This window comes from Mustela nivalis (assembly GCF_964662115.1).
Source record: "Mustela nivalis genome assembly, chromosome: 5".
Taxonomy (NCBI): Eukaryota; Metazoa; Chordata; class Mammalia; order Carnivora; family Mustelidae; genus Mustela; species Mustela nivalis.
This window is the reverse complement of record NC_139024.1, coordinates 140,584,685-140,610,075: the sequence shown is the minus strand read 5'-3', so window position 1 is coordinate 140,610,075 and position 25,391 is coordinate 140,584,685. Positions and strand designations below refer to the sequence as shown.

At 37.2% G+C, this 25,391-nt stretch overlaps 1 long non-coding RNA gene across 1 annotated transcript in view; it reads right to left on the bottom strand.

Annotated features, from left to right (window-relative positions):
• LOC309864487 overlaps window positions 1-22,743 on the bottom strand; it is a 62,149-nt gene extending 39,406 nt beyond the window's left edge. The window contains exons 1-3 of the long non-coding RNA XR_014311558.1: window positions 22,609-22,743; window positions 15,243-15,380; window positions 14,165-14,357 (exon numbers count right to left, since the gene is read on the bottom strand). This is a non-coding gene — a long non-coding RNA (uncharacterized lncRNA). The remainder of the gene's footprint in view (window positions 1-14,164; window positions 14,358-15,242; window positions 15,381-22,608) is intronic.
• Between the last annotated feature and the right edge of the window lie 2,648 nt (window positions 22,744-25,391).

Here is a 25,391-nt window from a genome sequence, read left to right as displayed (position 1 = left end):
CCTGAACTAGATGTATTTTCTTTAATTTATTATAATAAATGTTTATAATGTTGCAGAGACACTGTTCATATCAGTGACCATAAGGCTCTAGAGAATCAGGCATTTCTTTAAACAATTCAGTTCTAAAGCTTAATCAACACTTTATAATTACTTACTAAGGGACCTTCATCTTTACCCAATTTTTCTTATCTCCCAGTGCCTTTGTTTTCCATCCCAAATCAGAAAGTCAAAGTCTCAACCCTGCTTATTTTTAATTACTTCTTCATATTTTGGCTCTCCCTGGGCCTAGTCCATCTGTATAACCATGTTATAAATAGACACAGAAGAAAGATTGGAGTACGTTGAGAGAGAAATCATGTTCTTGAATGTGGAGGGTAAATGCCATGAAGATGTCATTTTCTAAAAAATTTATTGAAAAATTTGATATCCGTTCACTTAAATTTTTTAAAAATAATTTTTAAAGGACTAGAGAATCTAAATTGACTTCAAATTTTTAGTTTGAGTCTTGGCAAGAAGACTTAAGCCCTTTTTAAAAGAAAAGTGATAAGAGGAGCTTGTTTTTATATGTATTAACATATTACAAAAAGTTAGAAAATCAGAACAGAAGAGAGTAGTTAATCAAACCCTTACGTGCATGAAATAGCATTCAATAAATACAGTCACACAAATAAAAGAAGTGTTAAGTGGCACTAGGACAATTGATAATATCCTTGGAAAAATAAAAATAGACCCTCAACTCTTAACTTACACTAACCAAAAGCATATGGGATAAAAAGTATAAAACTGTAAAACATAAAAGATTAGAAGGGAATGTAGACAAATGGTAAGGAGATTCTTTCTAACCAAAAGAGATATGCAAAAAATTCACAGTGAAAAAGAGAGAGATCAGACCACAAAATAATTAAATCAAAACTTCCAGATGGCTAAATATTTGACAAATGAATTTAAATTTCAGACTGAGGCATTTACTTCAGATAAACTTGATAAAGTGTTCATGGTCTCAATGTGCCATAAATTAAAATAAATAAGACACTAATAATCTAATAGAGTAAAAATGGCAAAATAACTTGAAGAGATAATTTATAATAAAAATATAATAAAATTCTATTTTTCTTGCAATCTAAAATTCTATTTTCTTGCAATCTAATAAAATATAATAAAATTATATTTTTCTTGCAATATTCAAGAGGGATAAATAAATTTAAGAGAGATAAATAAATTCAAATTCATTTCAAGCCAAAAGAATGCAAATAATTAAGATGTGTTTGCCTTCAAAATATGTAAGTATTTGTAAAGTATAAATTGGCTATAGTGATAAAAATTCTGTGTTAGACTCCCATTGCCTCTGTAACAAATTACCACAAACTTAGTGTCTTAAAACAATAGACATTTATTCTATTAAAATTCTGGAGAACAGATGTCTAAGTCAGTTTCATGAGGCTGAAATCAAAGTGTCAGCTGGACCACAGCTTCCCTTCCAGCTTCTGTTGGCAGCTGGCATTCCTTGGTTTGTGGTTGCATCACTTCAATCTCTGCCTCCTTGGGCACGGGGTCATCTCTTCCTCTGAAGTCTAATCTCCCTCTTCTGTCTGCTTGTGATTATTTTTAGGGCTTACATGAATAATGCAAGATAATCTTCCCATATCAAGATCATAACTTAAACACATCTGCAAAGACAACTTTCCACATAAGGAAATATTGATAAATTCTGGGAAATAGAAATGTGGTTCTCTTTAACGTAGGGCTTTTTTTTTTTTTTTTTAATCAAGCCAAAATCAGCAGTGTGATGCTTAACTGACTGAACCGCCCAGGTGCCCTAAGTAAGGTATTTTTTTTTTTTTTTTTTATCTGACAGAGATCACAAGTAGGCAGAGAGGCAAGCAGAGAGAGAGGAGGAAGCAGGCTCCCTGCCGAGCAGAGAGCCCAATGTGGGGCTCGATCCCAGGACCCTGGGATCATGACCTGAGCCCAAGGCAGAGGCTTAACCCACTGAGCCACCCAGGTGCCCCCCAAGTAAGGTATTTTTGATCCTGCCACAGGCTCACTCATTCTGCCAGTGGAAACATAGATTGGGACGAACTCAGAAAAACAAGTTGGTAATGGGAATCACAAATCTGATGTAACAGGACCCTATAGATCTACTACTAAGGAAATATAAAGCCACTGATGGGAAATTGTATTTATTACAAATTGTTTTTAAGTGGAGAACCTAAATATTAAATAATGAATAAAAGCATAAAATATTTAAATAAATAAACAAATGTTAAGATTATGTTGGGAAAAAATGTATAATCATGTAGAATTCACGAGAAAACATTAAAGAAGAAAAGAGTTAAATAGGTATTTCTAGACCAAGAAATGCATTTCATATAGTTATTATAGCTATATTTATTTGTTTATTAATTTATTTAAGATTTTTATTTATTTATTTGACAGAGATCACAAGTAGCCAGAAAGGTAGGAAGAGAGAGAGAGAGAGAAGGAAGCAGGCTCCCCATTGAGCAGAGAGCCCGATGTAGGGCTCAATTCCAGGACCCCGGGATCATGACCTGAGCCGAAGGCAGAGGTTTTAACCCACTGAGCCACCCAGGCACCCCATATATATATTTATTTTTAGATTATTAATACATTTATGTATATATAGATACAGATTATTCCAAAGTCTCAGTGAAATTTTAACTTTAATAACTTCAGAAGTGTAGTGCTGCAATTAAAATATTTTTGAATAACTGATTATTTAAATTTCTTTTATGCTTTTTTAGTTTTGTGAATTTTGAATAATAGATTTGTTTCTGCTAAGCAGTCTTTTTGTACCCCAAATTTATCCATTTCATTTAAATCATAATTTTTTAACATTTTTCATGAAGTCATATTATTTTTTAAGAAATGCTTAATTTTAGAATAGTTGTAGATTTACAGAAAAGTTGCAAAGATACCACAGAGACTTCCCATTTACCTTAGATGACATTTAATAAAAACATGTAGTTCACTCTGTGGGTGGTGGTTATAGCAGAACCTAAAGAATTAAAATGATGACTTCTTGACTTTTAAGTTCTAAAGATATTATCCACGTGTGAGATAAAAAAGTATTTTAAAGGCAACTTGAACATTTTGAATCAATATTTCTTCTTATTCCCTTCAGATTAGGAAAAAGGTCCTTGTGCAGGGGGATGGGGGATTAAGCCTTTTGGAAAAGAGAAGAGAGTTAGAAGTCAATACTGTATCTTTGTACACCGTTTCTAACTTGTAAACCAAGTCCTCGAAGATTAGTGAGCAGTTACTTACTGAACCTCTGCTCTGTGCTAGGCTCTGGGGATATCAAGTGAGCAAAAGTAAGTCCATTCTTTACCCATAGTGAGCAAGTTTCCATTAGAAAGGGAACCACTATGGGAGTATGGAAAAGGAGGCAGCAAGACCTTTCAAAAGATGAGGGGTGAGAATGAGATCAACAGCCCAAAGGAATCTTCTTCTTCAGAGACAGAAGGGTTTTGGAAAAAACTATTTAGTATTTTATCGAGGAGGAATGTAATAGTGGTTTCTGTTTGGGGCTTTTTTTTCCTCAATATTTTATTTGTTTATTTGTTGGAGAGAAATAGAGAGAGCATGCAAAAGCAGGGGAAGTAGCAGGCAGAGAGAGAAGCAGGGGCTGAGCAAGGGGGCCAATGCAGGACTCGATCCCAGGATCCTGGAATCATGATCTGAGCGGAAGGCAGATGCTTAACTGCCTGAGTTAGCCAGGTATCCCTCTTTTGGGGCCTTTTATCTTCTCATTGAAGTAGGAGGCAATGGTGTCTGGATAGAATAAATTGGGAGCTTTAATGAAGCAGAATATCTTTTAAAGAGATTCTGGAGGAAATATTCAAGGGGGATAAATAAATGTGAATTAATGGGATGGGGGGAAAAAAAGAAAAAGAAAAAGAAAAAAAGAAGAAAGTCTGGTGATGTACCTAAAACTAGGGAGTTTGGAGTAACAATAAGAAACAAATAAGCCATGTAATGAGTTTTCTTCTTTGTAGTCATTGTAGTCAGTCAGACTGAGCCTAATACCTTCAACCACTCAGCCTCTACCACTCCAAAGATAGGTGACCAAAGGAATAAGGTTCTGGCACTTTCCTTCTGGATCCCAGCCTCAATCTTGAACCCAATCATTTGGTTCCTCTTCACACTCAGTTTCTATACCTCTTCTCATTATTTAAAACTCCTTCCAAAATTCTCATCTCACCAATAGCTTGCACCTCTCCTCTCTAGGCAAATTTAAAATAAGGAGATATAACACTGAAATAATTGGTGGCATATATTAATTACCCAGATTAAATAGGGGAGAAATAAGAGTTATTTTTGAAAGGGACCAACAATGAGGGTAGGAAGCTTCATATAAATGTGAAGAGGTGGGGGCGCCTGGGTGGCTCAGTGGGTTAAGCTGCTGCCTTCGGCTCAGGTCATGATCTCAGGGTCCTGGGATCGAGTCCCGCATCAGGCTCTCTGCTCAGCAGGGAGCCTGCTTCTCTCTCTCTCTCTCTCTCTCTCTCTCTCTCTCTCTGCCTGCCTCTCCATCTACTTGTGATCTCTCTCTGTTAAATAAATAAAATCTTTAAAAAATAAATAAATAAATGTGAAGAGGTGGAAAAGTTAGAGACATAAGAGTTTATACTTAGAGATGACAACCTCAACTTTGCCATAATAGAGTAGAAATACTTTCACGTGATGACAAAAATCCAAGCTGTGGCTCATCCAGTTAAGCGTTTTCCTTCAGCTTGGGTCATGATCCCAGGGTGATGGGATCAAGTACCACATTGTGCTCTTTGCTCAGCAGGGAGCCTTCTTCTCCCTCTGTCTGTCATTCCCCCTGCTTGTGCATATGCTCTCTCTCTTTCTGACAAATAAATAAAATCTTTAAGAAAAAAAAAAATCCAAGGTGTTGTCAATAGTGTGGGGTGTTGGAATTGAGGAAAGCTTCATTAAAATTATGGTTTCAAGGGACTCCAAAACTAGAGTATTGGATAATTAATGATTCGGATAATTTTTATGAGCCCCCCACACCTACTAAAAATATTCACAAAAGTGTTATAATAATCATTTAAGAAAAAGCAACTGGTCCATGTGTATACCACGCACAGGGGAGAGGGGGTTTGGGAGTAAAAGAGGAAATGAATTACTGTAGTTCAAAGAGCATCAGTGTCATTCTTTCTGTACATTTACTAATCTTTTCTTTTCCTTCCTATTGGCATGGTATTTGCCATGTGTTTGGCTCCATGTAAAAAATTCCCAGCCATCTTTGGAAGGCTGATTCATTGGTCTAGTGATAAACATGGTTATAAAAGAAGAAGAAATTGACAAACCCAGAGAAAATCAATAGGAGTGTCTACTTTTTGTTCAAAACAGGTGAAATTTTTGTAAACTTCATAGGTTTTTAGAGGCAGTCCTGACAGTTGATAGATGACAAATTTTTAGCTCTTCTTCTCAAGAAGAAATAAAAGGCATAGAAAGGTGCATGGATTTCCACAAGTAAGAATGCAAACCCAAGAATCTGCCTTCTAATCATTAATTAGGAAAACAGAAATTCCTCCTTAAATTCCAGAATTAGTCTTCGTTGTGGTTTTATCGGGTACGCCTATCCCTCCCTCTCCCTGACCTGTCATTGATTTCTAGGATCAGCAAGACCAAAGCCAAATGCAGAGAGACATCTATTGTTGTAGGAGGGTAAAAATGCAAGAGGTGGTGATAGTAGCTGCATTTCTTTTCACTTTTTTCTTTTCTTTCCTTTTCTTTTTTCCTCTTCTTTTAAAGGGATTTCCACCACTACCACTACCCTCAACCCCATGAGTCTCCCTAAAGCTTCTGCCCGTGAAAATTGGATTCTGGTACCTATGATGCAGCATAAATGTAGAACTACATTTACAGGGGGGATCATTTGCCTGTTTTGTTTTGTTTTTTCTCTTTCTCTCTAACTGGGAAACTTGTAGGTTCCCTATAATCACAAAATCTTGTGGGTGTACACAGAAATGCCATTCCTTGATTTGTCAATGCCTGAAACGTGCCCAGATGAGCTACAGTGTGGAACTGGAACCCAAGAAGATCTTCCAGGTCCCATAGCAACAAATCACAATGGTTTCTGAACAAAACATCAGGTGATGAGGAGATTACTGAAAGACTCCTTTGTATGTTGGTGGTTGAGAAAATCGACTTCAGCGACTCTGACCATTACAGTACTACGGAGTCTCATCTCTACACAGCTGCCTTATACTTTCATGCTTTTATGACTCTGTTGTAAATAGGCAATTACGTTGACAGTTATGATTTGCAGTGGTTGGAAACATGTGAATTAAGCAAGCTTGAAATTCAGTCCAACCTTTGAAACACTAAACCTTTGTCGCAATATCCTCTTTTATAGATTTCCCTCTTGAAATAGCATTGATTAATTTTTTAAAAGATCTATTTATTTGAGAGACAGACAGATAGAGAGCATGAGAGAGGGGAGAAGCAGAACAAGCAGACTCTTCCCTGAGTGTGGAGTTCAATGATGCATTCAGTCCAAGGACTCTGACTTCAGCTACTCTGAAGGGACCCTGAGATCATGACCTGAGCCAAAACTGAGAGTCAGCAGCTTAACCAACTGAACTACCCAGGTGTCCAATAGCATTGACTATCAGTAGCTGATTATTCAAATAATCAATATTGATTTACAGAAGTAGAAAAATGTCAACTAGCGCAAAGAGAAAATTAAAACTCACCGTCAGTTGAACCACTAAAATACAATTATAAAATATAACCAATTTTAAAGTTTGTAAAAAAGATTTATTATTTAACCTTTTATCAGGAGCGTTTCCCTACTACCCTATTAAATGAATAAATAAATAATACTAATTTAATCATGTTCTATTGTTGGACATTTAGATTGTTTCTAATTTCTGTATGTTATAAATAAGGTTATACTGAACTGTCTGCCTCCGTTTTAACCCATATTTGACAATAAAGAATTGAAACTACTGGATCAAATGGTGTACATTCTTCTAAACTTTTAATATAAATTCCCTCCAGGAAGGTAAAGATAAACAAACCCCTATTTCCTTTTGTTCATATCTCTGGGTGCTACTGCATTCTACAAGCCCCTAAAGAGAGTTTCCTAAGTGAAAATAGTTCTAATTTCATTAATTTACAAACATTTTTTATTATGGTATTAAAATTTTCAGGTGTCTTGTCAATTTGCTTGTTTTATTTCATGAATTGTATCTATTCTTTGGTCACTGGGATCAGATTTAGTCTATTCTTTATTATTTTGCACAAATCCTTTGATTTTTATGATTTTAAAATACTTTCCCCATTTTTTGGCTTTCTTCACAATTTTACTTATGTATTTGTTGCATTTGGAAGCCTATTTATATATAACTAAATATATGGAAAATTTTATTTGAATTTCTCCATTTCTCTTATGATCTCTATGTGAGATTACATAAACATTTCCAAAATTTTCTTCTAGGTGTTTTATTATCTAAAATTTTTCATTTAGTTTTATTATTTATCTGGAAAGTTCCTTCACTCTTTCTATTAGTATATATTACTCACGTGGCTTCAGCCAAAATGGACTTGTACCTTGTACAACAAAATAAAATTAAGTATAATTTATCTTCTTAGTAACAATAAAATTAACTACCAAAAATTTTAACTCTAATATTGACAAACAAAATGCTACAAAAGTACTGAAGACATACTTGAAGACATGTAGTATGTAAATTAATTAAAAGTGGATACAATGGAATAAGAGATGATAATTAAAAACTTTTGCATAGTAGAAATACCCACATATTTTTTTTCTTTAAAACAGTAATAATATTTGGACATTTTCTATTGTTGTATAGTTTCTCCCTTGTCTAGATATTTATAGTCTAGATATTGTATTCTAGATACAAGTCCACTCATGTAAAGAATATGTTCTGGGGTGCCTGGGTGGCTTAGTCAGGTAAGCACCCAATTTTTGATTTTGGCTCAGGTCATGATCCCAAGGTTGTGGAATTGAACCCTGCATCAGCCTCCATGCTCAGTGGGGAGTCTGCTTGAGATTCTCTTCTTCTGCCCCAACCCCTTCTCTCTCTCTTTCTCTCAAATAAATAAATCTTAAAAAAAAAAAAAAAAAAGAGTACATGCTGCCTACACAGGAAAAAAAGGAGCAACTTTCCCTTTATCTGTTTACTGGTTTACTATGAGAAAGAAACATTTTCCAGGTCTATTGACTTTGAAACCGTATTTGGAAGGAGCAGTGAGCATATTCTCTGGGTTTGGGGCTCCATTTAACAAGTTTTCTTGAAAGTCCTGTGTCAAAAGAGTTGAAAGCAATTACAAACTATTGTTCATGTCCAGGAGAATAGAGAGGAGGACTGAGTCTTATTTTGGGTATGATTTATAGAAAATGATTCAGGAAACTAGCTTATATACCTTAAGATCCATCCTTCATCAAACTTAGCAATGAAAGGTACATACATACAAATGAAAGGTATATACTCAGTGGAAAGGGTCACTTTCTGGCCCAAAGCAGGGAGTCATCTTTTACTGTACTCTGCCTAATAAACCTCCATAAAATATTCACAACATCATTGCAAAAACAAGAAAACAAGGAACACAAATGAAGAAAATTATTCATTTCTAAAACCTCCATGGAGCCTAGCATGGTGTGTTTTGCAACTAGAAAATGTTCTATGTGAACTTTGGTAGGACAAATAAATAATCATTGAATTGTCATTATACTACTATATAGCATTATGAAAATATAAGCAACCAATTTTAAATGTTTGACTTTGGCTCTACAAGACTGTTTTGTGTATTGTTTTTCTTACTCATTATTTTATTACTATTTTCTCTACTATCTTATTTAATAAATGTTTCCTATTTAATCATATTCTTTTATTAGACATTTATCTTGTTTCTAAATTCTATGTATTATAAATAAGGGTAAGCTGACGTTTTCCTCACCCAAAAATGAATTCTAAGCTTTGTAGACCAAGATATAAAAGTATTAATTCTTGTTTGCCCTTTTAAAATATCTCTGGCATCTATAAAGAAATGTTTTTTTTAAATTAAATATGTGATAATTTACATTCAGTATGGGAGGTGCAGGACGAATATTTTTCTTTAATAGAAAAGAAACCTTAAATTTCCTTGATTAATTCAGGTATATTCATGTGTTAGATTTGCACAAATCATTTTATTTATTCATTTGTATTATATCACAGATTGTATCATTTTCAAATTCGTTTTGAAGAATGCCATATTTAATAATTTTCTCTATTATGCCAACTTTTCCAACATTATTTTTAGAGGTTTCAATTTATTTCAAGCCTACATCTGCATCAATATTTTGGCCTTGTCTAATTTGAATTTGTCAGATGGATTTTATCCAAGGTTAACTCTCATCTAGACATAGGAATAAAAGAAAAAGGCAAGCACTATTCAAAATTTCTAAGCACCACAACTGACTTGCTTTTGTTAACTGGATTCAATTATTATCAAGCCTCAGATTAATCAATAATTAATATTGATATAAATCAATATTAGTAGTTTTCAGGATGTTTTACAGGTCTCAATCAAGAATGTGTGGATGAATCGTAGCAAGAATTGGCTGGGAAGTGCATCATTTGCTTGAAAAAGTATGACAACAGAAATTTTTATGTTACATCATTTTTGCAGATGACTAAAGTAAAGGCTGAGAAGTCACTTGTCAAAATATTGCCATTAGAAAAGTAAAACCATATATAACCAATTTTCCATGCAGAAAGGAATGATCAGCTTTGCAGAATAATTGAGAAATAGCTTCATTCCTGTTTAGCATTCCTATCCTCTGTTGATTCTTTTTGCACATAAACCCTATAGCTGCTGGAAACCCCCAAGGAGTAAAAAGGGGGCTGAGGGTTGGGAGAGGGAGAGTGAGCTCATGGCAGTCCAGGCTAGATGTTTCTCCTGTGTGATCTTTATTATTGCCTCATTTCCCTCCAATCTCGCACAGCTGGTTCACTTGACCTGCTCCTTCATTTTGTGGGACTTTGTTTAACTTGTTCCTTTCTCTCTCGCATGTGCCTCTGCAGCATCTGGTCACATAATGGTCCACTGTGTTGTTCCCTGTATCAGTGGAAAAAATTAAAGGAAGGAAGGACAGACAGAAGAAAAGACAGAAAGAAGAAAGGATGGAATTTGGCAGAAATCTCAATTTCTTGCACCGAGCTCATCAAAGGTAACTTTCATTTCCATCACACAAAGAACATGAGAAAGAATGAAGAAATAAGGCAGAAATAAGCCTCTTTGCTGGGTTTCCAGTTCTGTCTTCACACTACTGGTTTCTCATTTTGGTTAGAATTTGGAAATTCCTGGGAATCAGACGTAATCATGTTCAAACAAAAGATTTAAAACTGTATTCTAGAGCATTTCAATCAGTTGTATTTCATCCACAATACTATAGAAGCAGAGAATGACACCATTTTATGATGTAGCTTATACTAGCTCATCAATTACAGAATAGATTCCATATTAGTTATTAATACATATAACTGAGAATTTTACAAGGGTATTCAAACTGCAACTTTGAAATTAGACATTGTAAAATGTCATTATAAAATGACAAGGGGCTGATTTTGCACCAATAAGGCATTCGATAGCTGTTAGTGAGATCATCTGTGACCTGAGAAGGTTCCCGTTTTTGGCTTTGTTGCCCTGTAGAGGAAATTTATTTGGAAGGAAATGGGCCCTTAAAAGTCCTAGACAGAGAATGTCTGGAGACACACTTCACTCAGCAAGTACACAGGCCATAGGAGGTCCACATTTATTGCATTTTAAGTGATCTCTACACCCAGCATTGGCCTCAAACTCATGACCCTGAGATCAAGAGTTACATGCTCCACTGACTGAACCAGCCAGCCACCACAGAGGTCCACATTTTAAAGGAAATGTCTCCAGCTCTTTCTCCTTGTTCAACAACAACGCTACAGAAGAGAATAAACTCTCTGTGCTCCTGTCCAATTACATCAGAACTTTTTTTTTTTTAAGTGAAATCACGGTGTCTTCCATGATAGCATGTAAAAACATATTCCCGAAATGATGAATACATTCCAGTTAAAGTTGACAGACTCACCCACCAGAAGTCTGAAGTGTACAATAGAAATGTGCTAATTTTGGGTGCCTGGGTGGCTCACTGGGTTAAAGCATCTGCCTTTGGCTCAGGTCACGATCCCAGGGTCCTGGGATCAAGCCCCGCATTGGGCTCTCTGCTCAGCAGGGAGCCTGCTTCCTCCTTTCTCTCTGCCTGCCTCTCTGTCCACTTGTGATCTCTGTCAAATAAATAAATAAAATATTAAAAAAAAAAAGAAGTGGGCTGATTTTAATATGGGCACCTTGGCAGTGTTAACACTTGACAGTTCTTGTGTTTGAATATATACTTAAAGTTCCTGGGGCACCTGGGCAGCTCAGTCAGTTAAGCGTCTGACTCGATTTCAGCTCAAGTCAGATCTCAGGGTCGTGAGATGGAGTCCCACATCAGGGTCCATGCTCAGCAGGGAGTTTGCTTGAGATTCTCTCTCTTTCTTCCTCTCCCTCTGCTCCCTCTCTCTCTCAAAAAAAAAAAAAAAAAAAGTAAATAAAGAATAAAGTTCTTGGTCATGTGTATTAATAACTAACATAGAACCTACTCTATAACTGATAAGCTAGTATAAACTATATTATAAAATGACTCTTTTCCATATAAGATTAGAAAAAAAGAAAACTGGAAACATAAGTCATGATTTTCATAACACAAATGGCCCTTTTTCCTTCACTTGTCATTTGAGTATAGGTTGTTCCTGAGGAAAGAGTTTGGTGACTATGTGCTGTTCTTCATTTTCCTTAATCTCCTAGGAAAGTGAGCCAGGTCTCCTCCAGCAGAATCTCTTATTCCGTTCTCTGGCACCATTTAATTCCCATCAACTAGCCATTTTAGAAACTTTTTAGCAGATGAAAAAACAGGTTGTTGGAAGGCCATGATTAAAATTAAACACGTCACTTATATTTTCCCTCCTTACTGTAATAATACCACTTAAATGTATTCCATTTTGACAATGGTATTTTTGTGTTGCTCTGTTTTTCCTTTTCAAAATTCCTTTTCCTGAACTTAATGGGGTGAATTATCAACTCCAGGTTGTCAGGACATTTTTTGTGTGTGTGAGTTTAATCAAAATAGTAACTTCAGTGAGAGGTTGCAGATGAGAATGATCAATAAAAAAAGATTAGATTTTAAGTCAAGAAAACATAGTATCTAGAGGTATTTGTATTACACATAGCCATCATAAATTCCTGGTATTAGAAGTAAATTCCTAAAGCAGGTAAAAATGGAACGATTACTTCTACTGCTACGAAAAGCAGTGGGAATTTTTCAATTTACAAAATAGCCATCCCTCCCATTCTTTTTTTTTTTTTTTTCCCCAAAGATTTTATTTATTTATTTGACAGGGAGAGAGAGAAAGATCACAAGCAGGCAGAGGAAGGCAGAGAGAGGGGGAAACAGGCTCCCCAGCAAGCAGAGAGCCTGATGTGGGGCTCGATCCCAGGACCCTGCGATCATGACCTGAGCCGAAGGCAGAGGCTTAACCCACTGAGCCACCCAGGTGCCCCCCTCCCATTCTTTTCTATAATCATTCCCCCCTAACGTATAAGCCATACGAATTGATTTGTAAAGCCCCATATAGACGCAGTATCATAGTGACCCACAGATCCCCCCAGGCATGGCTGACCTGAAGTTTGGTTCAGCTGCTTGTCCAGGAAAACTGTGTCACAGGAGCTCCTTAGGGCAACTTTGAAATATCTTTATACTCCATACTGTTAATAATATTTAAAGAAGCAGTAACTGAATCCAGTTTCATAACACCTTTCCACTGATCAGACATTTTAGTCTGTAATTTATGCGACCTCACCGGCGCAGCAGCCCTCTGTGTAATTTTTCTCCTACTTTTGGGATAAGTACTTTGGGCTCTCCACTCTGCCTCCGTGGATGGGTGGAGACTTGAACCTGGTTATTTAACTCTTAGCCCAGCACACTTTCCATTCCATTACAGTTGCTTTGTGTCATTAACACTTGGGACAAAAAACTAAAACAAACAAACAAACAAACAATAAAACCATTACATCAGGGCTAAGTCAAGAAATGGCTCTTGGGGCGCCTGGGTGGCTCAGTGGGTTAAGCCGCTGCCTTCGGCTTGGGTCATGATCTCAGGGTCCTGGGATCGAGTCCCGCATCGGGCTCTCTGCTCGGCAGGGAGCCTGCTTCCCTCTCTCTCTCTCTGCCTGCCTCTCCATCTACTTGTGATTTCTCTCTGTCAAATAAATAAATAAAATCTTAAAAAAAAAAAAAAGAAGAAATGGCTCTTCAAAATTGTACAGTGTGTTTATTTGTTATCACCCCCGTACTGATGTACCAAGTTTATTCCACTTCTGAGTTCAAGCCAGTGACTGTTAGTGTTGATGGAGAGGGTTGTCCCTCCCACACACAATATGTTTTGATCCTGTCCTCTTCCTGACTCATCTTCTGGTTTTTTTTCCCCTGGAGACATCAGCTAGCATTATCTGGAGACAATTCTGACTGCCAGGGATGAAACTGGTGTCTAGCAGGTGAAGGCCAAGGATACAGCTAAGCATCCTACCATTCACAGGCAATGCTCCCATGACAAAGAATCTTCTGGCCCAACATACCAGTAGGGCTGACGCTAAGAGATTCTGCAATAGAGAAAGCAATCAGAATGTCAAATTGTATAAAGGAAAAATTAGTATAATTTTTCCCAACCTGTCCTGGTTGGGAAAGCCATATTTTCCAAATGTTTGAACCCAAAAGAATGGTATTTTTAAGGCAATGTGCATGTAAATAAGTAGTTCGATGATAGATGGATAGATGATAGATAGATAGATGATAGATAGATAAAAACAGAATTTGACTTCCAAAAACACATAAGTGCATCCATCAAAGCACTGAGACAAAATGTTTTGAAATGTGATACCAAGGGTCAGTTCAGACCAATTAACTAATGTTTAATAAACAGGCAGCTTAAGTTTTCATTCCACTTGCAACCACTAGAACACTATTTCTAGGGAATCATATTTATTTTTAGTATAAACTTTTTCAGACTACACAAAAAGCAAAGACTAGACCAGCCACTCTCACCTGGGATGATTTTTTTTCCCCTGGAGACATCAGCTAGCATTATCTGGAGACAATTCTGATTGCCAGGGATGAAACTGGTGTCTAGCAGGTGAAGGCCAAGGATACAGCTAAGCATCCTACCATTCACAGGCAATGCTCCCATGACAAAGAATCTTCTGGCCCAACATACCAGTAGGGCTGACGCTAAGAGATTCTGCAATAGAGAAAGCAATTAGAATGTCAAATTGTATAAAGGAAAAATTAGTAATTAACAAAAACATGCAGCAACCGTGTGCTACCAAAAGATGTGCGGGCATGCAAATGGTGGCAAAAATGGAAAGACCGAGGATGCCACGAAACATCTGTGTCATCGCAATCTGATGCCGAAAAATATGGCCTTGGCTGGACATGGTCACCCGATGACCTTCCTTGGCTCCATTTGGTCACCAAGATGAGCACTGCCTCCTCTTTCCCCTTTCACACACCTGTCACTCTTCCAACAAAGAGAAGCAGAGAATAGGTAGCAGCCCAGAAGGCTGGCATGACATGACAGCCTTAACTTTTGGAATGTTCTTCTACAGTCAATGGCGTCTTATTAAAGTAGCAATCTTCAGACTTTTTTTACCCGATCCTGTAGGTCTCCTTCCCACAGAGCATTCCTGGTTTTCTCTCCTTCATTCTCCTGTGGGAATTAGCTTTGTCTTTCTCTGAACTCGCCTAACCACGGAAGAAATGCATTGACACCCTATACTCCTCGTGATTTCCTCTTCCCAAACCAGCTAACTCCTTTGTTTGTGTCCATACATTTAAGAAAAAGCAGGACAATTATTGTGTGTGTCCCTATTATTCGATTTCTAAGACACTACTCTTTATTCCATGGCAATCTATCTGCTCTCACTCACAGAAGGTTTTCCTAACACCATTTCCCCTCTGGAGTAATCTCGCCTAGTTTAATGTAGTCGCTTCACACTGTTATACAAGCAAGCCCGTGTGGTTCTGTTTTCTTTGAACCATATACCTTGGCCCAATAAACACTTGTTAAGCCCTGTTTGAACACCCTTCAAAGCCATAAAACGGGTTCTGAAGATCCAGAGGTTACCTTCTTCTGAGCTCAAGTGTGTAATTCTTGAGGAAGTGTACAATTTCTTCGGTTTCCAGTTTAGAAAAACAGCGATTTGTCATGTCTCATATTTCCAAATCGATAGGCCAAACTCATGTGGTTTGCGTCTGAGCTACACTGTAAAAAGGAAGTAAAATGTCAGGTTGTTTATATCTGCAGGACTTTCTTATCTCAAAATAACACTGACTTCGCTTAATCAGATCTGCATTCAATAACATCGGCGGAATTCCTTTGCTGATCACTACTCTCTTTCCAAAACTGACAGCTTCCGGGAAAGGAAGAGTTAAACGTTTTGACAATTGTGTCAAAACAGAATAAAAGGCAAGAGTTAACTAGAACAGCAGCCCTCTATTCCTGCGAAAGAAAGAATCTATTCTCCTGGTCTGCTCTCACAGGCCACCTCCTTTTCAATGCTGTTTCATTATAGATGAAAGGCGAAGATAGGAAGCTCCAAAAAAGACACCTAGGAAAAAAAGCGAAAAACAAAAAACCCTTCCCGATGATAAGCTTTCACTTAGTGACAAGCAGAAACCCTGTCTGCTGATGTCAGCAGAACACCAGCGAGCTCCGAGCTCTCCATTGTGAGATAAGTGATCAAAGTCCTCTATGGGAAAGTAAGGGCAGCCGCCAAAGTTTCTACTTTCCCTCAGAGACCTTCAGTTTGATTTCAAAGTCTGAGAGTCGTACTTCCTAGGGCTTTGGAAATTATAGTGTCAGTGCATTTTTTTTTTTTTAAATTAGCTATCGAAATAAAGCAGAGCAAAGCACTGATATTTTATTAGGTGTCAAAAAAAAAAAAAAAGGTAGTCTTTCTGACCCTGTACGCCGGGCAGGCCCCCTCTGTACACAAATGACATAAAACAGCCGGAGCTCATTCAGCACCCCCACTGAATTCAGAGTGAAGTTAGTTTGGGGAAAACTTCTCATAAACATGTTTATTTTTTATTTAGTTTATATAAAGTGATCTCTCTGCCTTAGAACTTCTTGGACACATGTTTATAACATTCACTTGCCAATTAATCATCTGTTCCCTTAGGATATCTTCGTAATTGCTACCTTGGACCTTTATTTAAATTTTCTGTTCGTTGCTTTTTTCTTTTCTTTTTTTTTTTTTCCCAGTTTCAGGTTTTTGTAACTTGACTCTTGAAGGAAATTAGAACATCTTTCTTGCATTTCTTACACAATTTTTTGCAACCAATGAGATAAAATGTTGGTGACAGAAGGAGGTGTGTTTTGTTTCCTCTGCCAGGAAGCCTGAAGGGTGACTGACAGGTCGTAGATACACACTGTTCAATAATTTCAATACAACTGATACTCTTCCATAAAACGTCCTGTCACTGTGCCTAAATGAGCCAAACCTGAAGCAAAGCCCAGGTGACCTGCAAGTCCTTGTTCACTCAACACGTTGACTGGACTCTGTCTCATGCATCATTATTTACTGAGCATTAATATATACAGGCACACTCCCATTTAATCCTGAAAAAGAACCTACAGGGTGGAGTGTATTTTCCAATTGTATAAACAAGAAAACGAATGCAGCATTTAGTAGGTTGGTTGCCCCCGCTCAAGTACACAGCAAGCGCAGGTGAGTCAGATGCAGAGATGGAAACAGCCTCAGCTAGGAGACCCTAACTAAGTCTCATGGTTTAAGTAATGCTGCATCTCTGACTTTTGTTAAAATATTTAATACTCAGTTCTAGCACTGTGCATTGTCAAAACATTTTAAAAATCGAAATTCATTAGATTCCTACATTATCTCTACGAGGTAAGCATTTTGACTTTTATTTGGTGGATCCTGAAACTGAAACCAAATGAACAAATACTATCCTCCAAGACAAGTGACTTAAATAATTTTGAAATTATTACTCCTTCCTTGTATTCCATAAATGGTTGAGGCATGTATCAAAATACATGAGAAATATTAAAAATCACATTGTCACTAGGTCATAGTGAAATGGGTGATTCCAGGCCAGAATTCAGTGAAATATCACCACCAACAAAAAGAGTAACAATTGGGGTGCCTGGGTGGCTCAGTGGGTTAAGCCTTTGCCTTTGGCTTGGGTTATGATCCCAAGGTCCTGGGATGGAGCCCCACATCAGGCTCTCCGCCCAGCAGAGAGCCTGCTTCCTCCTCTCTTTCTGCCTGCCTCTCTGCCTACTTGTGATCTCTATCAAATAAATAAATAAAATCTTAAAAAAAAAAAGAGTAACAATCCTCATGTTTGAATCCTTACAAGGAGGCAAGTAATATTCTACATTTTTATGTACCTGATTTTATTTAATCTTTGTGTTAACTATGTGAGACAGACCACCCTGCTTCCCCATATCATAAATGAAGATCTGACTTGGAAAAGTTAAATTCACAGAACTAGTTTTTGATAGAGATAGAATTTAAATTCGCATTGCTCTGGATGTAACATGGGTGTGCTTCCTTACCACGCTACACCTCCCCCCTGGGTAACTCACTTCACAGGATGAGACCTAAGTCATGTGAGAGTTGTCCAAATGTAGAAGGAAGCAAGCCTGGACTGACAAGTTTCTGTTACTCACAGTGTTTATTAAGCAATTTATGAGGGAATAATTCTACGGGAAAGAATACTGGTTGATCAATCTATCAATTAAAATAAGCCAAAAAATAGAAGGGTGGCTCCAGGCCATACGTAGAATAAGATTTCATGGGAAGGTGGGGGGGGGGGGTGGTTGCTTCTGCGACCTGGACGAGTCAGAGAAACATGACAGGCAAAGGGGTCTTGAGTTCTCTCAGTCTCTGAAGTTACGGAGTCTCTACACATTGTATCAGAGATACGACAGTGAATAAATCAGAGGGGGCACATAGAGGAGGGATAGGATCTGGACAGTCAGCAGAGAGGGTTAAGGATTTGTGGGGAGGACATGGGAGAAGGAAGACTAGTCACCGACTGAAGAATGAGGTGATCCGGGATTGCGAGGAGTCGGGCTCATCTGCAGGGCTTCTGCGGGGAAAGAGTGGGAAATGTGACCAGACATGCTTATCTTACCATCTTGAAAATCAGGCAGAGGATTCTGATGGGATGGGCTACTGACGGTTCCTAAGGTGAGTTTTTTTAGGAAGAATTTTCTGGTGACACCTTAGAAGGCAGCAAGACCAGAAACAGAGCCTGGTTTGTTATGAGGTGATGTGGGGTGATGAATGAGAACTCAAGGAAGGGATAGATGCCACAAATGTTAAGGAAGAAAATATATGACATTGTGCTGTGTTTATTACCAAAGGGAAAATCCACCTATGTACCTGAAGTGTCTGATTTATTCTAGAAAGGAGGACATGACCAGCGATGTTTCTAAGCAGCAGGCTGGCCTGCAAGTCTGCTGGAGTGCACCTGGACAATGGTCCGATAGAGAGTCTAACCCAAGACAGGAATTCAGGAGCACAGACCATTGGCTATGGTGACCTTATATCCAGCACTGCAGGGGGATTCCGTCTTTTTATTTTTTAATACATTTACATAAAGACCCACCCAAAGTTGAAAAACACAATCACATGTTTGTTAATGATCTGTTATTATTATTATAATACCATATTTTAATTCCATTTTTCCTAGAAGTAACATGGTATGTGGAAGGTGTATCTTTGATAGCTTCTTAAACTTTTGACAAATGTTTTTATGTTTTCTGCTTTTGTAAAAAATTGCTACTCCTTCAAATATATTGGCTCATTTCTTGTATTTATATGTAACCACATGATTTCAAAGAAGCAATTAATTCAAAGCACTGATGAAATGGCTTTAAAAACAATCAAGATTGGGATGCCTGAGTGGCGTGGCTCAGTGGGTTAAAGCCTCTGCCTTTGGCTCAGGTCATGATCCCAGGGTCCTGGGATCAAGCCCTGCATTGTATTGGGCTCTCTGCTCAGCCGGGAGCCTGCTTCCCCCTCTCTCTGCCTACTTGTGATCTCTGTCTGTCAAATAAATAAATAAAATCTTTTTAAAAAAATCAAGATTATTGTGATTGAAACAAATTTTCAATTATATTTCAAAATCAAAAGAGATAATTTTAAAAAGAAGGTATATTAGGGTACGTATTTGTTGCACATATAAAAATGATTACTACATAAAGTCTAAAAATGATTACTTTATTTATTTATTTTTTTTACAAAATGGTAACTTTAGAAAATGCATTGTGCACAAAAAAATCAATTCCAAATGGATTCAAGACTTCAACATAAGACCTGAAACTTTAAAACTCTTAGAAGAAAATATAAAGCAAAAGCTCATGATATTGGCCTTGAAAATATTTTTTTTTGCTATGACCCCGAAAACACAGGCCAAAAAAGCAAATATAGACAGGTTGGATGATATCAAACCAAAGAGCTTCTGCACAGTAAAGAAAACAATCAACAGAATAAATAGGAGAATGTTTGCCAACCACATACCTGAAAAGGGATTACAATATTCTCTATATATTTATATTCTACATTATATTTATGTTTATGTATGTAGTTACTTATATTTACATATTGTCTTATATTGTATATATGTATATATTTATATAGTATTTATATTATATTTAAGTACATTATATATATATAATATTCAAAATTTCTTAAAAAAAAAAAACCCTTTTAACATTTGATAGCAAAAAAACCCCAGATACTTGATTAAAAATATCAAAGGACTTGAATAGACATGTCTTTCCCAGAAGATACACAGGTGGCCAACAGGGTTATGAAAAATGCTCTAAATCACTCATCATCAGGGAAATACAAATCAAACCCTCAATAAGATATCACTTTCTACCTGTTAGGATGGCCATTTATAAATAACAACAACAAGTGTTGGTAAGGTTGCAGAGAAACCGGAATCCTGGCACACTGTAGGTAGGAATGTAAAATGGTGCAGCCACTCTGGAAAATGACATAGATGTTCCTCAAAAAGTAAAAAATAGTATTACTCTATAATGCAGCAATCTCACTTCTGGGCTTGTATCCAAAACAATTGAAGTCAGGATCTCAAACAGGTACTTGCACTCCCATATTCACTGTAGCATTATTCACAATAACCAAGACGTGAAAACACCCTAAAAGTTCGTTGATGAATGGATGGATTAGAAAAATTTGGTCTGTACATAAATATGGAGTATTAGTTGGCCTGACCAAAAAAAAAAAAAAAAAAAGCAAAAAAGGAAATCCTGCAATATGCTACCTTATGGACGAATGCAATAAGCCACTGCTAGAAGTACAAATATTACATGACTCCACTCATTCGAGATAGCTAAAATAGTCAAACTCACAGAAGGAGAAAGTAGAATGAGAGTCACCAGGGGGTAGGGGGGTGGTGGGAGGAGGAAAAGGAGGAGTTGCTATTTGCTGGGTATAAAGCTTCAGTTAAAGCAAGATGAAAAAGCACTAGAGGTCTGCTGTACAATATGGTACAATATATTTAACAAAACTGTTCTGTACACTTAAAAATGTGTTAAGCACGTAGATAGATCTAATGATACGTGTTCTTAGCACAATAGAAAAATGCATGGCAGGGGTGCCTGGGTGGCTCAGTGGGTTAAAGCCTCGGCCTTCTGCTCTGGTCATGATCCCCGAGTTCTGGGATCAGCCCCGCATCAGGCTCTCTGCTCAGCAGGGAGCCTGCTTCCCCCCTCTCTCTCTGCCTGCCTCTCTGCCTACTGGTGATCTCTGTCTGTCAAATAAATAAATAAAATCTTTAAAAAAATGCATGGCAGCTTGTTTAATTTTAGACTGGCATTTGAAAATTTCTTATGATTTCCTTGAGCAGAATTTAAAGCATAAAAAGTACTTATCAGAAGCTTTAAAAAAAAGAGCAATTACTGATCAGGTTTTCATCACCGTTTTATCACTCTTATTGCGTATTATTGAATTATGTTAACAATGCTACGTAAGTGTGCAGTGCTTTCACCACGCTTGGATGCTAAATGAATTCTATCAAGCTTACTACACCTGACGGGCAACATCTAGATTGGCCCATATACACTGACTAGTTATTGATAACATCCATTTCCCTGTGAAACTCACAATCTCATGACATGATACAGTGTGAGGAGGGGCAAGCAACCATTTGTATCTGCCATTTGTATCCAGTTTCTAGAGTCTTTCCTGGATCATTACTCAACCATTCAGTATTTGATTTACACAAACAATAATACTTCCTACCACTTATTAAATTGACACTATGTATTTTACATAAAATAATTATTTTCACATTTTATCAATATGGCAGCTGAAGACCAGAATGGTTAAGAAGTTCAACTGGGGCAGAGTTAATACTGTATCTAGTACTCGAGCATGAGTTTCATGGATTATTAAGGCCAATTATCTAATTCATTCTTCATAAAAATAAAATACGAGTGGCAATGAAAAGCAACAGTTCAATTTAACACTTGAATTTAAAAGAAAAATTGTGCTTAATGCCTGGTTAAGTCTTTACAGGTTAGTTGTATCGTTAAAGACCAGACATTTTATTCAAGATTATCGCTTACAATTTTTTTTTTTAATTTTCTTATTGGAAATCTGGATACTAAATATATGAAAATGTTTGCATTGTAGCTCAAAATGACAATCGTTTATTTAGTTAGGAATGTATCATTACCACAGATCAGATGTACTTTTTTAAAAAAATGCATACGCTTCTTGAAACATACAGAGTAGAGGAAGTTACAGAAAAAATCAGGAGTAAAAAAAAGGAAAAATAGTATACCCTAAGGCAGTGGATATCCTAAATCGTAGGAACATTTAATTGACCCCTGGGTAAATATCACTGGTGGATTTAGATTACTTCCCTTTGTCATTTTTGAATTATTTAAGAAACATACTTAAGAATCTCAACTAAAACCTTTCAATGTAGCATTGATGTTCTAGATTTAGAGCGAGAGTACTTTTCTGTTTACTTTGAACAATGTAATCTAACGTTGAGAATTTCATTGGATTTTAAAGTCTAAAGTAAACTTTTGCTTAAATACATCCACTATGATACTAGTTTTCTTCTATTACTGCCTCTTTTACTTTGCTTGTGTTTCTCTCACTTATAGTATCCTGTGGCATATGTTTTACGCAATCCTTTGCATACACAATAGATAATATTTTAATTTCTAAATGCCTCATCTGAATTGAGAAAGAAAATGTCACAGCCTTCTCAGCTTCAGTGTTCACTATCAAACCGTGCTAGCAAGAAACTCTGTACTCAGAAAGTAAACCCACTGTGCTAGAGTTTAACAAATATTCTAAACTATATAATGCAAACAGGCTGGATTTTAACACTAGTCCACATCAATCTAAAGTAATTGTTTTAAATGCTGTAAATATTCATTTGATACCTCTGCCATAGAATAAACAATTACTTACCACTCTTATATACTTCTGAGGTTTCCAGAATACCATAAGGATTTATTTACTTCCTGTAAAACAACAGGGGTCCTTAATCCTGTCAACAGATTAAGGAGCTGTTTTCTCTTTGAGAGGAGAGTGCGGAGAGCCCCCTGGCTGGGTGCTGGCGTTGTTTGTGAAATGCTGCCATCTATGGGAGAGCAGTGAGCATTACCTGTAGGGCCAACGCAGAGAAACCACAGCGCAGGATCACTGGCTCTACAAGGTGGTTAGTTCAGTAAATGAAGCAGTGCTTGGTCAATAAACAGGAATAAAAATTATAGCACTGGTTAGAAAATAAATTTTAGAAACTCCAAGCCGGCACCACTCGGTGCCACAGCTATTATACTTTCGCCTAAAGTGTTGCAGTGTTATTAGAACACTACCATCTGGGGTGCTGGGTGCCTCAGAGGGTTAAGCCTTCAGGGGAGGTTTTCGGATCAAGCCCCGCATCAGGCTCGCTGCTCAGCGGGGAGCCTGCTTCCCTTTCTCTCTCTGTCTGCCTCTCTGCCTACTTGTGATCTCTGTCTGTCAAATAAGTAAATAAAATAATAATAATAATAAAAAGAACACTACGATCTTTTGCACACTTGAAAACAGATATGCTAAATAAGCTAATTACACAATTTTTTAAAAACCCTGTCCAGTCTGAATGGTAACAGAAACCAAATTTGCAACCTGCGCCTGATCTTCCTATACAGCTGAGGCCTATGAGACAATTTGACATATGTTCATTCAAAAAACTGCAAGGAAATCCTGATTTGAGAGTTTCTCCTTCTGCTCATTCATTTGAAGTTCACACATTAACATCATAAAACATTTTGCTGTTTGAAAGGTCCTTGTGTGTTCATTGACAACATTGGCGAAGCGCTTTCAACAATAATATCATTTCTTACTCACTCCAACCCTAGGAAGCCAATATTCTCATTATTGCCCCTATTTCCAAAAAGAGTGAACTTCCCCAGGAAGAAAAGTTAAGTCACTTTGTTTCTGTTTTACAGATAAGTAAGGAATAGACCCAGGATTTGAACACAGTCTGTCATTCCTAGACCTTCCTTGTGGTCAAAGAATGATGATTTAAAACTTGTTCTCTGTTTTCTGCTTTCATTTTACATCCATATGGCCTTGGGCAAATCATTTCACTTTACTTTGTCTCAGTTTTCTTATTTCTGAGACAAAAAGTTTTGGGTATATATGTCAATGTTCCTTTCCAACTTGAAATCATATAATTCATCTTGCTTGTTGAAGACACAATTAAAGAGTCACAGATTGTCATAAGGAGAGAACTCTGAAGGTTCTTTAATTCAATTCTCTCATCAACAACAAGGAGCTAGTCTTGTGGGAAAAAAAAAAATCAGAGAGCTAAGAGGCATTATCCTTGGAAAAATTTACTTTCTATGCACCAATATCCTTAACGGGCTCAATTTCAGTTTGTTCTAGGCCCTCTGGTTCTCACTTAGCCCGCTAAGTGAGAAAAGGGAGAACAAAAAGGGTCCCCTCAGTGATTTCAACAGGCAAAATGGTAATATGGTAGTGGTTACTCATCTGATGTAGACTAGGAAGGAACAAGGAATCTGTAGAATTATGAGGTATACTGACTTATAGACTTAATAGAGCTTGGAGTCCAGGAAGCTAGACCTCAAGTGGGATGATGGGTTTGTCAGTGAGATAAATGAGCAGGCATTCCTCCAAACTACTACCTTGGTAGTGAGGAGAACAGCATTTTTTTACCATTATTTATACATCTTTGGATGCCCCAAACACGGCTGAGTATAATGGCTTTGTTGTTAGTAGAGCTTGGAAAATAGTTTTCAAGTGAATGAGACACTATCCCATTTCTGTCTAACAGCTGCAGAAGGCATTGCTTCAAACCTAATAAGGAAAAAAAGCTAGACTATTTACAATATCATAGCTTTTCTTGAATTCATTAGAGAGCTGATTCCTCAAAGTGATAAGCAAACCAAATCCAAAGATGAATAAATCCACCCAAGGGAAGACAGCACACACAAATGATCTCACTTTAGTTGGGACAGGAAAGAAAAAGCCATAGGAAAAGGAATAAGCAAACTTTAAAAAAAAATTAATATATTTATTTTAGAGAAAGAGAGAGAAGGAGAGAGAGAATCCCAGACAGACTCCCTGTTGAACACAAGCCTGATGTGGGGCTTGATCCCAGGACCCCAAGATCATAACCTGAGCCAAAATCAAGAGTCAGCCCCTTAACTGACTGTGCCACCCAGGTGCAACAAAAGATAAGCCAACTTTTTAATTACTTCTTAAAGACCAAGCGTAGACTAGTATGTTAGTTTGGAATAGGTAAGGCATAAGGAAAGTCGGCAGTTACTTGCAGACTATTTTTGACAGGTCCCTGCCAGGTGTTTATGAGAAAGATGAGGCTTGGACAAGAAGCCAGAGAAATCTCTTAGTAGTGCAAAGGAAGCAGATGATGATCTCCATGGGGATACAGGCAGAGGCCCTGCCCACTTCTCTGGACCTCTTCAAAGTGACTGCCTTCGTTTCTGGGGGCTGAGTAGCAGAAAATAAGTTCAGACTTATTGTGGTGAGTGGAAGGAAACTCTTCAGGATACATGTAAAAATTCATTACTATTAGAAAGAGGGTTGAACCCTGTACCCCCGGGAGGAGAGATACAAAATAGTCTTAGACCTAGGATCCTACATTGATGCCAAGGTAAGGCCTGATATTGCTAGCAGATTAGCAGGAAATCCCACCCAAAACTTCCAAGAACTGTGAAGAGTCTGAA